We start from the raw sequence: 14,100 nt of genomic DNA, 5'->3' as shown, positions 1-14,100 counted from the left end.
GTGTACTCACCAAACCTGGACTCATACTTCATGAAGAGGGAGCTAAATTTCTTGCTTTGAGGAGTCTGAAAAATTTCTTTTTTTTATCACAAGCTGACCATACAGTATGAAGGCAAGGCAAGATGTTATTTACCCTTTTCCTTATAGTAGTCTTAATAGTTGGTTCATAGATTGCATTATAAAGTCATTTTCTAGGGTTGAGATCAATTTTATAGGAGGCAGAAAGCATACACAGAAAGGAAGAGGGAACTGAGACAGAGCTACAACCTGTTTGCTATACAAAAAAAACATATGAATTGGCAATTCAGTTGAAAAATCAGGATTTCTTTTCACCTATTAAAAAATTGGCACTGATATCAGTGATACTGAGCTCAATACATATCTTTGGCAAGAATCTAATAAAAATGTGATGCTAAAAGAAGCTGCTCATCTCTCACAGCTCTTTATATTTCTGCAGGAGGTGGGGGAGTTTTGCTTCTCTTTGCACTCCCACAGAACGAAAAAATGCCAAATTATTACAGATTTGGTGTTATGTCCTTGGTTATACCTTTTGATCAACAGAAAGAAACGAGAACTCTTTGGGTCTGAGATAAGTATTTTCTGAAATGGGGAGGTTTCTTTTTTTCTTTTTTTTTCATTGGAAAGCACACTGACACAGTAAATCTGACAGCTGGAGAATTAGGTTGTGAATTTTGCCTGTATTACCTATGGCCCAAATTCGCAGTTTACTTGAGTATGAGTAAAATGAATTTCATTTAATGTGCCGAGTCTTTGTAGCAGGTCATCTGCTGAATAGGTTCCTGTTTCGTAATTTATCTTTTAATTGCTCAAAGTCACTAATAGAATCTTTCCTTTTTGTTTTATTATAACTCAAGTGCATGTAGAATATTTTATCAGCATCTGTGTTATAACACTTATAACAGAGTAATCTAATCCAAACAAAGGTGTGAATGAAATCACATGTATACAAAGAAACCAGAAGTATTTTTGTTTTGATTTACTTTCTTCTGTAAATCTCTATACCTGTTTACCCAAAGATTGAATTCTCTTGGATGGACAGTTTCCCATCCATCCTCCCCCAGATTGTTCTGGGCCTGATGCAGAAATACAGCAGCTTCTTTCCTAGTGCAGCAATCAGAGCCTAGACTATGATTCTCTAAGTGTTCTGCTTTTGACTTCACATTTTTATTCCATGGTATATTGAATAGCTCAAGATAGGACTGACATACTCAGCAAATAGCAAAGTCAAGTGTTGTCTTTATTTACTACAATTGATTGAAGTTTTTCATGAGCCTTCTCTGATTTTCTTGGGTTTTGCCTGGTGTTTTTTATTACCACACAAAAGCAGGTTTTCTAACAACCGTTTTTGCTGGTGTGGTTCACTGTCTTCTTTCAATGGAAAATACTGTCATTATTCTGAAATTCTAAACCTGAAGATATTCTCTAGTGCTCATTTACTTATTTTATGGGAACTACACAGAACATATTGCCATCTTATTGCACAGAATCCTTATTTTTCATGACATGCTGTGGCTTTTGAAATTACTGCCTCCTTCCATGGAGAGAGGTGGTACAGCACAGAACATATGCTCATGGAAAACCAAGCATGTAGAATTGAGCAACAAGATACAAAAACTCTAGATCCCTGTAGAATTCTGTAATGACACATAAAAATCCAAATACTTGCAGAGCTGTTTGAAATTTTTTCATAAAAAAGGCAAAACCAAAACCAAAACTATTCCTTTTTGTTTGACTCTACTATGCAAGAAAAGTATTTCCCAACTTACTCTGCATTTATATGATTTAATGATCATCCAAAATCCTGGACACATTCTTGATAAGAGAAAACATTCTGACTGGAATTTGTTGCTTAGGGATATGCAAGCATTTTCTATACTTTTTTCATGTTTCTCATGTTATTAACAGTTCTGTAGTATATGGTCAATCAAGCTATCTTTCCACAAATGGTTACTGGGAAAAAAATGGAGTCTTACTTAATTTTTAATACTTACCAGTACTTTCGTGTAGTCTGCAGTCTTAAATTTCTTGGGCAGTTCTTTAAATTCATATTTTAAAAAAAAGCAACAAAATCCTCTTAAATCACAAAGAGAATAGAGACATATTCATCCTTAAAAATGCTTTTCTTGCACAGTAATAAAAAAAACAACCAAAATTAAATTTTCTGTCTCCAAAGACAAAAATACTTTTTAGAACTATATTAATCAAAATCTGTCATGTTTGTTCCATTTCAACCATCAATGTGATGGTTACTAATGGTTCGGATTTTCTTTTTCCCTTGGTATGATAAGGAAGTGGGGTTTTATATTATTTTTAACTGGAAAATATTTTAGAATAAGACTAAATAAAAAGTTATTTAGAACGTGAAATACATTTTCAATTGTAATCAATACGTAGTCTTGCAATAAATACCAATGAAGCAAGTGATTCAATTTATACGCCTGTATTAAAGAATAGTGAAATAGTGGGATTCCATCATAGACTTCTTGTTGTTGTTCACTATTTTACTGAACAGCTTTTGAAAATATTGAGACTCCAAAAGTGGAGGATTAAAAAAAAATATAACAGGGACCATAAAATGACAATTTTCTGTGACAGTGCCATTTGTGGCTAGATATTTTGTTCATAATTTAGTTCAGTGATGCCCTAGTTTACATGAGGGCCTTGAAAACTACCTCCCCTCCTAACAGAAGTCTGAAGGGTTCTCTTTCCAATGTAAGTACCTCCCTATTGACATATTAGAAGAGAAATGTTACTTCAAAACTGTGAATATTCCTCTATCAAAGTAGATTAAGGACTTCAAAATTTTTTCATCTATGCTTTATATTTGAAAGCAGATTTTGATGGTTAGACTGAGCTACTCCACAGATAATAAGTAAATCAAATTCTGTGAAAGAACACAGGTGTTGTCCTACTTCTAGCAAGTATTAGCTATTTCTAATCCAGTGTGCATATTTAAAAATAGTAGTCAGTAACAGCTAACACATTTGCAGAACCAAAAATAAGAATGCTTTCAAATATTAGAAATAAGAGTAATTTTGCGTGTACTGTTGCATTGCCTCCATCTTTTCTGAGACAGTTAAAATTAATCTTATTGCTGTGGTGATTTCACAGGCAATCTAGATTAATGTTTATCATTATTAGACATCAGCATGTGAGATTTTCTAGTTTGTGAATACAAATGCTTATTTAGAAAACCTATACATTTATATTTCTTATTAAGTATCTTTCAAAAAAATCAGTATAGCAATTAAGGCAGATGATAGTGTAATCTTTAGTAACTACTAATTGATCTTTATTTGCAAGAAAAGTAGGCTTTCTTTTTCATTGCAGCTCGAACTGGACAAACCCCGTTCCAGGAATGTGCAAGACCCAGGCAACACTCAAAGAAAAGAAACAAAGGATTTGTCCATCATAATATATGCAAACACTAGTAAAAGACTTTCCTTACTAGCTTGGGAACTCATGCACAGCAAATTGTTTTCCTCTCCAACAGAAATCATCTATGTACATTTGCTTGAATTTCAATCTTTTTAAAATGTTCATTTTCTTCATTTGTCTTATAATATTGCCTGAATTGCAGGGGTAGAGGCATACTGAATCCCTAAAAAAAAAAATCCCAAACAAACAAACAAACAAACAAACAAGCAAAAAGTCAAAAGAGAACAAAAAAGGAACTCCCTCCACCCCCACTCCCCACCCATATTCCGAAGCAGAAAACTATAAAACTAACTCATAACAATTTGCAAACCTGACTAGAACTCAGGCATCTCTAATAATTACTTCTATAGGACCTATAAAGTTATATGTATTATTCATTGACTCTTGACAGAAAAGATCAGATGGATTTGGATTGTTTATATTTGGTAGAGAAAACCTGAAAGAGGAACTATACCTAACTACAAATATGTCCTGAAGTGAGTACAGAGGAGGAAGGGAACTTGGATCTAACTTACTACTCTTTTAACTCCTAACTATAATGATCTTATTCGTGGGAAATACAGTTCTGTGACTTGTATATTGACACACTGGTATGTACTGATCTTTCTTTAGCACTCCCAGTAAAGTATATCACTTCCATTTAAAGGCATTTCTTCAAACACTGAATAAACTAGAATATACCATGGCTGTACAGATGTCTATTTTTAAACCATCATTCAGAATGCTGATCATTACTATAGAAAAACAGCTACAGAAATCAGAAAATATTTGCAAGTGCTCTAGTTTCCAGAACTCAATTCAAACAGTTCAAATAATGTTGACCAAATTATACCTGAGAACTCAAAAAATTATACTTTTAATAAGTAAATAATTCAGCTCTGTTTTATTCCATTTAAACAACCCCACTGAGTGCACAATCCACCTCAAAATGAAAGCCAACCAAACAAAGAAACAACACATCATTACTGATAAAAACTGGTATTTTTGACAAACTCAAATATACACAACTCTCTAGGATTTATTACTGACTTCATTTTATCAGTCTGAAAAAAGAGATATACACTTTTTATTCTCATCCTGATTAGGACAAAATGAGGAAATTACTACAATAACAAAAAATAATAGTAGGAAATTTTGAATTATTTTTTAAAGAACAAAAATACATTTCTGAGAGAATAGGACCAGAAAAGCAGCTCATATAACTGTATTTAATCATTTGGGGAACTACCTTATATTGTTTTTAATATCTGTTGCAGGTTTGACCTAGCTTTTTACCAACCCTGGACTGGCCCCCCTTCCCCTTCCCAGAACTTTTCTAGCAAGGGAAGGGGGAAAAAACCTGAAAAGAAACGAACTCAAAAGAAACTGAACTGAATAAAAAGAACAAATTATATTTTCTAACATTTACAACCACACTGTATACACAGTACAGAGGATCCCACCCCCAGGGGAAAGGGAAAAGGGGAAAAGGGGACTGATCAACCAGAAAATTGAGAAGAAAACAAAACCAAACCAAAAGAAACAAATGAATCAGACAACACAATTAAAAACCTCAAGGAAGGGGAACAAGCATGAAACAATCTCACCCAGAACAGGAGAACCAACAACAACCGGAGGGATCAGGCTCCAACACCTCCCACCAGCTCCCCGGCCAAGAGAGAAGAACAACAGAGCCTAAACCACTCCTCCCCTGCTACGTGGAAGACACGTGTGGAATACTTGTAACTTCCTTAGATACAATGGTTACTGAGGAAGCCATGGGTCAAAGCATTACAATATCCTTGTAACAATTATACATCTGGTCCAGAATACCTCTGGTCCAGAATAGCTCCCTGAACTTTGACTCCCACCTCCTTGGCCTGCCTTCATAGCTGGAAGGTAAGGATCAGATACCTCAACTGGTACAGTGCATGACCTTAAGAAAAAGGCACCATGCCATCTACAGAAAATTGCTGAGTAGTAGCACACTTATGCGGTGAATCTTGTGACATCTCCCCATCTCAGCTGAATTGAGAGACCTGTGTCAGAAAACAGAAACACTTTGAGTCTTGCAGAAAATAAGTAACGTGATAATCTCGTAGATCCCATTTGATCAGATATCATTGACTTATTAACTGATATAAAAGGCCTTGATTTTCATGAATGAAAATATTAAGAAAAAAACCAACTTAAAATATTGAAACCTTTTTCCAATGATTTAACACTGGTGGGAGTGATAGTAGAATTAGGTCAACTGCAGTACATTTGTGGCTAACTGCCCTCTGAAAATTTGCTTTTAAAAGGAAATACAAATGGATGCAGTTAAGAAAAACAGAAGAAACACAATGTGAGTCAAATTAATATCTTACTGTAAACTACATTTTAAAAACAAGGGAAAACATGTCACCATAAATTCATCTCTGTCAGCTTGCACCAAAGGTATCTTGCAACTCTTGCAGAGCTTACCTACTGTTGCATAAGTGCAAAATGACTATCATCATCTGGCTCTGTTTTATCAGAGAAACAGGACACTTCCTAAGCATATTAGCTGAAATTATGTCCTGAACATTTACTCTTTCCACCAAATCAGCAAGTCAGAGTGAGTTTTATTAGCACTTAAAGAGACTACAGGAGGTATAGAAAATCATCCTTGATCTTATGCAGATCAAAAAGAAAATGTTTTTGCATTTATATATTTATTTAGGGATGCACTGCTGATGACTGCGTCTCTAAGAAAACATTTTCCTGGCTGTGCGAACAGGAAAGACAAGCCTTCAAAATTGTGATTTATTTGTGGAAAATATAATGTCACAAGACTGGTTTATTTTACCATATCTGTTTTCCTTACTGTACAGTCAAATATGTCCTCCAGTTAGACTTGTCTTTGAAGTCATGTGATAGACCTGAATGTCGCTTCAATGACAATATATATATGTGCAATGCAATTTTTTGAGTTCACAAAAAAATACGTTTCGTTGCAGACTATCAGAAAAATTGTATGTGCACTGCTTATTTAGCACTTTGTAGCATAACACACAGTCATATTCAAACATCATCAGCTGACAGACTTCAAATATTACATCTGTGCTTTAAGGGAGCAAATACATACTCAAGATTTCTATCTAAAATAAATTCAGACATGATTTGGATCATCCCTAAATGAATGCTGAAGTTGTATGTTAAGAACCAAGTAGTTTGCTCATCAAAGGTTTAAATTGCTGTTTCATGTTTGAAGAGTTACAGTCTCACCTCTCTGGGTAAAGGAATGGACTCCAAAAGAAATTCAGATTCAGATCAGTGCAATATGAATGAGGTTTGGATAAAAAAAATATAAAAAGATAATTCAGCTGGTTATATGAGATTCCTTTCTTTCATCAAATCATCCTCTCAAGGGCAAGAAACAGGTATCTACAGATATTTAAATCATTGGCTAATAAGGAATAACTGCAAAATGCATTTGGCAAAAAATTGGAAAATAATGAATGAGTAATCAAATAGATGGAAGGACAGAATAAAACATACTGTAAAACTTTTAAAATGATGGTCACAGAAATTTTAGCAAACATCTAAACTATGCAGCCCTTTGCATAGCAAGATATCTCATTTATGCATTCATTGTTAATTAAATAAGAAAACATCATCTTCTTGTTTTCCCCTCATTTCCAAGCTGGTAATGAATCAGATCTACACAACTTTCTAATGAGAGTGCCTATAGACTCTGAAAGTGCCCTTTATTCCATGGAATTAATGAGTCTTCTCAAGTTCCCAGCATTCTGATTTTCTATCTCACCTGTATATACCAACAGACACTGATAATCTGTCATCACCTGTTTGTTTTAAGATGACCTCACAAGCTTCTGATTGTTTGAATTCAAGGACTAAAAAATCAGATCAGAGTGGTGAAATGTATGAAAATAAAGCACTTGTAAAGAGCCTCTAGGTAAAGTCTGTTCTTGCAGACAAGCCATTTCTGACAAATCTAACACAGATTTTGTTCACTAGGAGGCAGAAAGAGTTTTGGCGCTGATCAGTTTTTAACAGTTGCTGACTGAGGAGGAATGGATCCCAAGGACACCCTCCACACTCAGCGAGAGGGTGAAGAAAGAGTTACTTTATTAAAGAAAGAGCTGACCTATAAACGGTTGGTTAAGGGAGGTACTTGAAACCGGGTGGAAACTTAAAGGGGATTGTGTGACAGTGTGTTGGCAACCATTAACCATCCAATAAGAACAGTGTCTTGGAAAGAGGAAGGAATTCTAAGGGACGGGCTTTGGAACTTGGACGTGACTGGGAGAGGGCAGGAGCAGAGTGAAAAACTGACAACCAGACAGCTGATGGGGAAACACTCATCAAATGAAAGGAGAACTAACCAGTAGGAATTCAGGGATTGAGGCAGAATGGGCGGAAAGGGCAGGTGCATTGCTGCATATGCTGGCAGAGGGGTGCAAAGATGATCCCCTCAGGCAGGGCCGCCCTGGCCTGGGAGATGGGACAAGCCGCAGGGGATTACATGGGAGGGGAATGAACATAGGGGGTAGAAACTGCACAGGGGATACAGAACCAAAAACCTGTACAAATTCTTCCACAACATCCAAGATTCAAACTTCCACTGTTTCGAGTTTACTGTCCATCTTTATTTTTATTGGCTCCAGTTCTTCTTGATCCTCATATATCCACTGCTGATAATATTCTTTCATTCCTCATATGTTATTCATCTTTCCACAAGTTTGGTATTTACAAGCAGCTTTGTTTGAATGGGTACATTGGCTCTTTGATATTCTAATGAGATACATGTAATGTACTGCTCATAGTCTCCTGACTTGGTGAGACTAGATCATGATAACTAAAAGGAATCTGTTCTAAACAAGAGTGTAGGAAGCCTATGGCAATATGACTGAGCTTAAAGTCTGCAATGCACTAAGATCATATAACAACCAGAATTACAACAAAACTGCTTAGATTTGAGCAAATAAAGGAACTTCCACTCACTGCACAATTTCCTGACTTCAAAGGGTAGGGGTAGGAATCATTGCTGAACATACAATACAAGATGTAGGGACATGGCTGGAAGACCATTCAACTCCACAAAGTTTTATATTTCAAACTCATTAGTAGGAGAACATTATGTAACACAGCAATAAGACAATTCCATTTAGTGAAATTATTTAACTAGTTTGGTTCATCTAAGAAAACCTAAAGAAAATTAAAAGGAACCAAAGCATCCCTAGTGTCTTAAGTCTAACTTCTTGTTTTTGTCTATTTTCTTTTGTTTATTGATTTATTCATTCCTTTAAAACAGCCACACTTTGGTTGTATATTAGGAACCCAACCTAACAGAACTCTATTTTTATCTTGGTGGATCTTGCACTTATCTTTCTGGTTGGACTACAAGTTAGTTGGCTCTTAATTTATTCCATTTGTGGAGGAGGTGGAGGTTAAACTCTTCCAAAGCCTCAGGGAAAAAAAATCTTCAGCTGTGCCATCTATTTTCTCGTAAACATAACTTCCCATTAATTACCAAGAGGCCCTGTACCAGCTGGAGAAGATACTTTAAATATCTTAGGAGTCTATATAATGTAATTAAGATTAAATTAATTATTTGACTTAGTCCAACATCACCTTTAAAGATTATAGGTCTCCTTCATTTCTCTACTTTACTTGTCTAGGTAGGTAAATTAGGAGCTAGGTTCTCTTTCTTTAGTCATGAGAATCTGTGCTGGTTAAGGTGGTTAAGCTATTTGTCCCACAGATGCATAAATCTTTACCCTCTGAAACTTTCCTCAAACTCTGTTTCAATGCTGCATCAAAATCAAGTGAGAAGCCTAATTCCTTGGTCAAATAAATCAGGCAGCCAAACCTATGCCCACTCAGTAAACCCCAAATTGAGATGTAGAGAGAAAGTAGCACTTAACCTGTCTATATAAAAACTTTCAGTCCTTTGTCACTTGTATTTGTCCTTACGAGAGTTATTTTGTATTCATTTTGTTTTCTAATAGCTATTAAGAGTACCACAGGTGTTAAGATGAAGCCAGCTCATCAGGATGGGGGATGGGGACATTTCTCCTGCAACCACAGAGATGCAGGAGGAAGCTGGACCATAGGCTAGAGGCCAGGGATAAGCCATGGTATGATGTCTTCACTACCCATCTTAGTCACTGGGGCATGCAGCCAGTCAAACATGCAGCTTTTCAGAGGTAGATATGCAGGGGCATGGTTAAGCAGAAGCTACCTTGTCCTAAAAATCACAATCCTATGGAAATCCTTCAGCTTCCTAGATGTTATGGATGAAGACAGAAGCAAGAAACACTGACCTGTATCCAGAACTTTATAGTATTATTACTTTTGCATGATTTTGTTGATGCAGAAACTGTAAAAAACATGCAAACATATCACCCACTGCTCTCCATACATGGGCAGCAAGTCTACAGAAACTAGATCCTGTGCAAATTCATGGAGATAATCTGCAAGTGAACAGACATTGTCATCATTTTCCCCAAAGAGCCGTAAGTTGAGACATGAACCAAACACGAACTCATCTGAAAAGACAGAATTTCTAGAAGGTTGTGAGTACCTAAAAGGACACTGTGCACTGTCAGGTGGCAGAAGGTCTATCCTATGAATTGGATGGCCATCTATAACACTAATTGAGGATTCATCAATACCCTTGAGAAGTTTCCAGAGTCTTTTCTAGGCATTAATGTCATGTACCAAAGTCATATATCAGCTCAGCTTCAGCTCATGCCTCAGCCAAAAAAAATCCAACAGCTAACTCCTCTGCTTTTGCAACTACTGTTGAAAATTGCCTGCATTCAACAGATAGTCTGTCCCACTTGTTCTCCTCCACATATATATTCCCTTATGTGCCTCCTCTGTGTTCCTGGATGCTAACTCTAAATCATTTCCTCTTTTCTCTTCACAATCATTTCCTTTCACTTTCATTCCTCATTTCTGACAAATGCTACCTGACACCTGAAAATGACCCCTTCAATTAGACTTATTGCATGTGCCTCTAAGACATCAGGCCTCTGGAGATCTCAAATTCTAATGGTAGAACCCTTTAGTCTGGGAACCCTCTAAGATATCTCCTGGAAAGTCTGTTATACTTCTTCAGCCTGCAAAGTATATACCTCTCTTAAAATCTACCACTCTCAGACAAGCAAAAGATACAAACTCTTAGCCATGGGGCATTAGCACACATTAGTGAAAGTGAAGAGTCATAATGAGACTGTCCCACCATTTGTGACAGGGATGGTTAATAAGGATAACTGACTTCAAATAATCCTTTTCCCAAGAGTGTAAGATGCAGGCATGTAACAAGAAATAGCCTACTGGCCCACAAGGCTCATCAGAGACAGAAAATACTGAATAGCTGCTCATATACCAAAGGAAGAGGGGACCTATGGATAGACTTCTGAAGCAGGAGATTGATGGGAAATATTAGGAAAAAACAAGGAACTTATTACAACAGTGGAAAAGGCAGGAAGAAGAAATGGTGCAAAATTGGGGGGGTTTAAGTTTCTTTGTGCTCTGAAAATTTCTCTCAAAAGAATGTATCAAAAAGTATGGTTCTGATCTAATGGAAGCTGTTCCCTCCTGTGCTACTACCATTTCAAAGGAAACAGCAAAAGTTGGCCAGGTTCATTCACAGTACTTTTGCACTGGGGTTACAGTTCCTTTTTTGCCTTGATAACTTGGATGGGATTTTTATTCAGTCAAAGCTTTGAGGCAGATATTTCTAGTGCTTTTCATACAAAAAACACTCCAAAAGGGTAAGCAGCATTTAAACTTAAAAAAAAAAAGAGTGACTGAACTGATTGAAATATAAATAGAATATTTAACTTTTTAAACAAAGACATTCCAAAATTACTATGTCACATGGAATAGGTATAAGAATAGTATAGAACCAATCCACTGCTAGTAAAGGGATGTCTTTGCTTCTGGGAGCAATTTCAGTATATTTAATGGCTTTCTGGGTCCCACCAAACCCCACAAAATCCCTCTGGTCCCATAATAAAAGGAATGCATCTCCTCCAGACCATCCCTGGAATGTTCTTTTCCCTTTGCATGGTGGGTGGATCCCATGGGAGGAACAATCTCTTCCTCTGTTTACAGCAGTCCACTTGGTCTGTTTGTCTTTAAGGAACAGTACACAAGGGAGGAACCAGAAAAAAAAAAGTAGATACTATTCACAACTGTGACCGTGACACTTTTACAGTAAGGGAAAACAGATGATGACTGTTGGAGAGTCAGCAGTGCAGAGAAGCTGACTTCTCTGAGGGGCCAGTGCTTCTCTGTAGGTCTGTTTCCCATCTTCCTGAACTTGTGTCAGCTGTAGAACTATTTCTTTTGGTTTTGCTCTTGTAAGTCAAATCAGAATGTTTGAAGAATTATTTGTTGTACCTCTGAATTCAACAGAGTCAAAATCTCAGTGGCTATAATACTGCTGAGGAATAACGTGAACTTCTATCATGTAAGCAACCTCATACCAACTCATTAGATATTTGTATATACTGCTCTATTCTCTGGCTCTCTGCAACATTACTGAAATTTCTAAGTGCATTTGTAAAGCAGTCATTGTGACGTTGGAGTTGGTCAACATGCTCATGAAGCCTCCTGCTTCCATTTTCCACTTTTCTCCGTTGCCAACTACTGCTGAGAGATGTGGAGTCCTTAGAAGAAGCAAATAAAATTAAAGTAGCCAGTTGGCTGGAAGAAGTTCAGCACAGGCTCCCTCTGAGCTCTGCCTGGGGGGAGGCTGATGCCATAGGGACACAAGTGGTGTCAGGAAGATTAACAGCCTGTACAGTCAGAAGTGTCTTACCTTAATCAGATGTTCACCTGTTGTTAATTTAGTCTGAACACCACAATATTTGATCTGCAGGAATGAAATGCTATTTGAGGACCTATGGCTGTGAGTCTAAATACATATAAAGGGAGAGAAACACAGGACTGAAATCATGGGCCTCTAACAAAAAAGATGTGTCTCTATTGCTTTTGGTGGGCTCTGATGCCTTAAAAGTCTGTGAAAAAGACTCCAAGCCAAATTTTAGTAGGTGATAAGATAAAGGGTAGCTACTTTAATGAGCAGCTATGGTCTCCCAGGAACACATCAACGCATGCTTGGGCAAGCTTTAATTTCCATAGCTTTTATAATATGATCCATCCAATCATCACTTTACACATTTCCAGTTCCCCCTCTGTCCCACCTCAGTCCCACCCCCCTAGGAATTGGGTCTGGGATCCATGAGACCCCCTCTTCATCAGTCTCCTCTTCTTCAGCACACAAAGGGCTCTTGGAGGTTTTCCAGTGTTCTTAGTTCTGGGTCACTCTGCCCCATGTTTATGTCTTCTGATACCCTTCAGTCTTGTACCTTGAAACAGAGACTAAATAGCTAAGGAATTTGAGCTCCCCGTTCTGGACAGGGATAGTGATAGAAATTAAACTTAAGCTGCTAGAAATATTAACCCACTAAAAATCTACTTTGCTACAGCTACTGTGTTCCTAAAATTTACAAAATGTGAAAATCAAAAAATTGAAAATCCCTCCTGCATCACTCTATGAATATTTTATCTTTTCCCTATTGATTTAATGACAGGCTTAGGTACTAAAGACCTATTTTTCTCATTCTGAGGAAAAAATAATGAATTTGGAAGACAAAAGTGAGAAAAATACATATTTCTTAGTAAAGATTAATCTTAGTAATGCTCAGACTGATCTAGAACATATATAACTAAAAACTGCAAAGAGAAATATAATACACTCAATTACTGGGTTAATATAAAAATGTGCTATGAAATTCAAACTGAATACAAAAAAATCAAATTGAAATCTTGATCACCAAACAAGGAAAAGCCAAATTTGTCACGGTATTGTTCTATGTTGTACTTAGATGATTGAAATTTTATTTAAACGTGATGACGAAGGCATGAGAACATTACCATGTCACCAAATAAAAATAAATTTTCTGGGGTTGTAATAAGCTTCATTTAGACAAATGTCAATACAATCAGTTCAAGCTTTACACATGATGCTCTAGTAACTGAGGAAAAAGTATAAATGAACTGGAAAAACTCTGTAAAGAAGAGCTAATTCAGAAAATGGTCTGTGGAGACAGTGTATAGTACATCGGTAAAGTATTGTGTTAACATGTTTAAAAGACATGCTGTATGACAGAGCAGCTGTAGATCTCTGCAGAGATCTCCATCCATACTGCACAGTGACCCCTCCCTTCAGAAAATTCAGCTTTTTAATATTCTTTCAAGATGATTTTGTAGATCTGGTGACAATGGAAGAATGAAAAATGTCTTCTTCTCTGCCTTTGTACATGTTACCTCTGCTTTTCCATCCTTCTCTCATAACTTTTTCAGCTATTCATGTGAAAAATTGACTGACTGAAAAATGTTAAAGACAATGAAAATATATGGTCATGGTGCCACAAGGGTTGATCTCATGGGGTACTAGGACATTTCCAGCTCCAGGCACTAGGCACCTCACTGGGGATGGGAGTGAGTTGAGGCTGGGCTGGGATGTGAGTCCACAAGTGGGTCTGGCTCACTGGGGCCCACAGCTGGGAAGGGCAAGGCTGTGGACAGCTGGAGACTGGCCCTACTGCGTGTCGCTGGGGCAAGGGCTCATGTCCTGAGAGGGATGAAATGGGGTCC

This window comes from Pithys albifrons, chromosome 4, assembly GCF_047495875.1.
Source record: "Pithys albifrons albifrons isolate INPA30051 chromosome 4, PitAlb_v1, whole genome shotgun sequence".
NCBI classification, from domain to species: Eukaryota; Metazoa; Chordata; class Aves; order Passeriformes; family Thamnophilidae; genus Pithys; species Pithys albifrons.
This window is presented reverse-complemented; position numbering follows the sequence as displayed.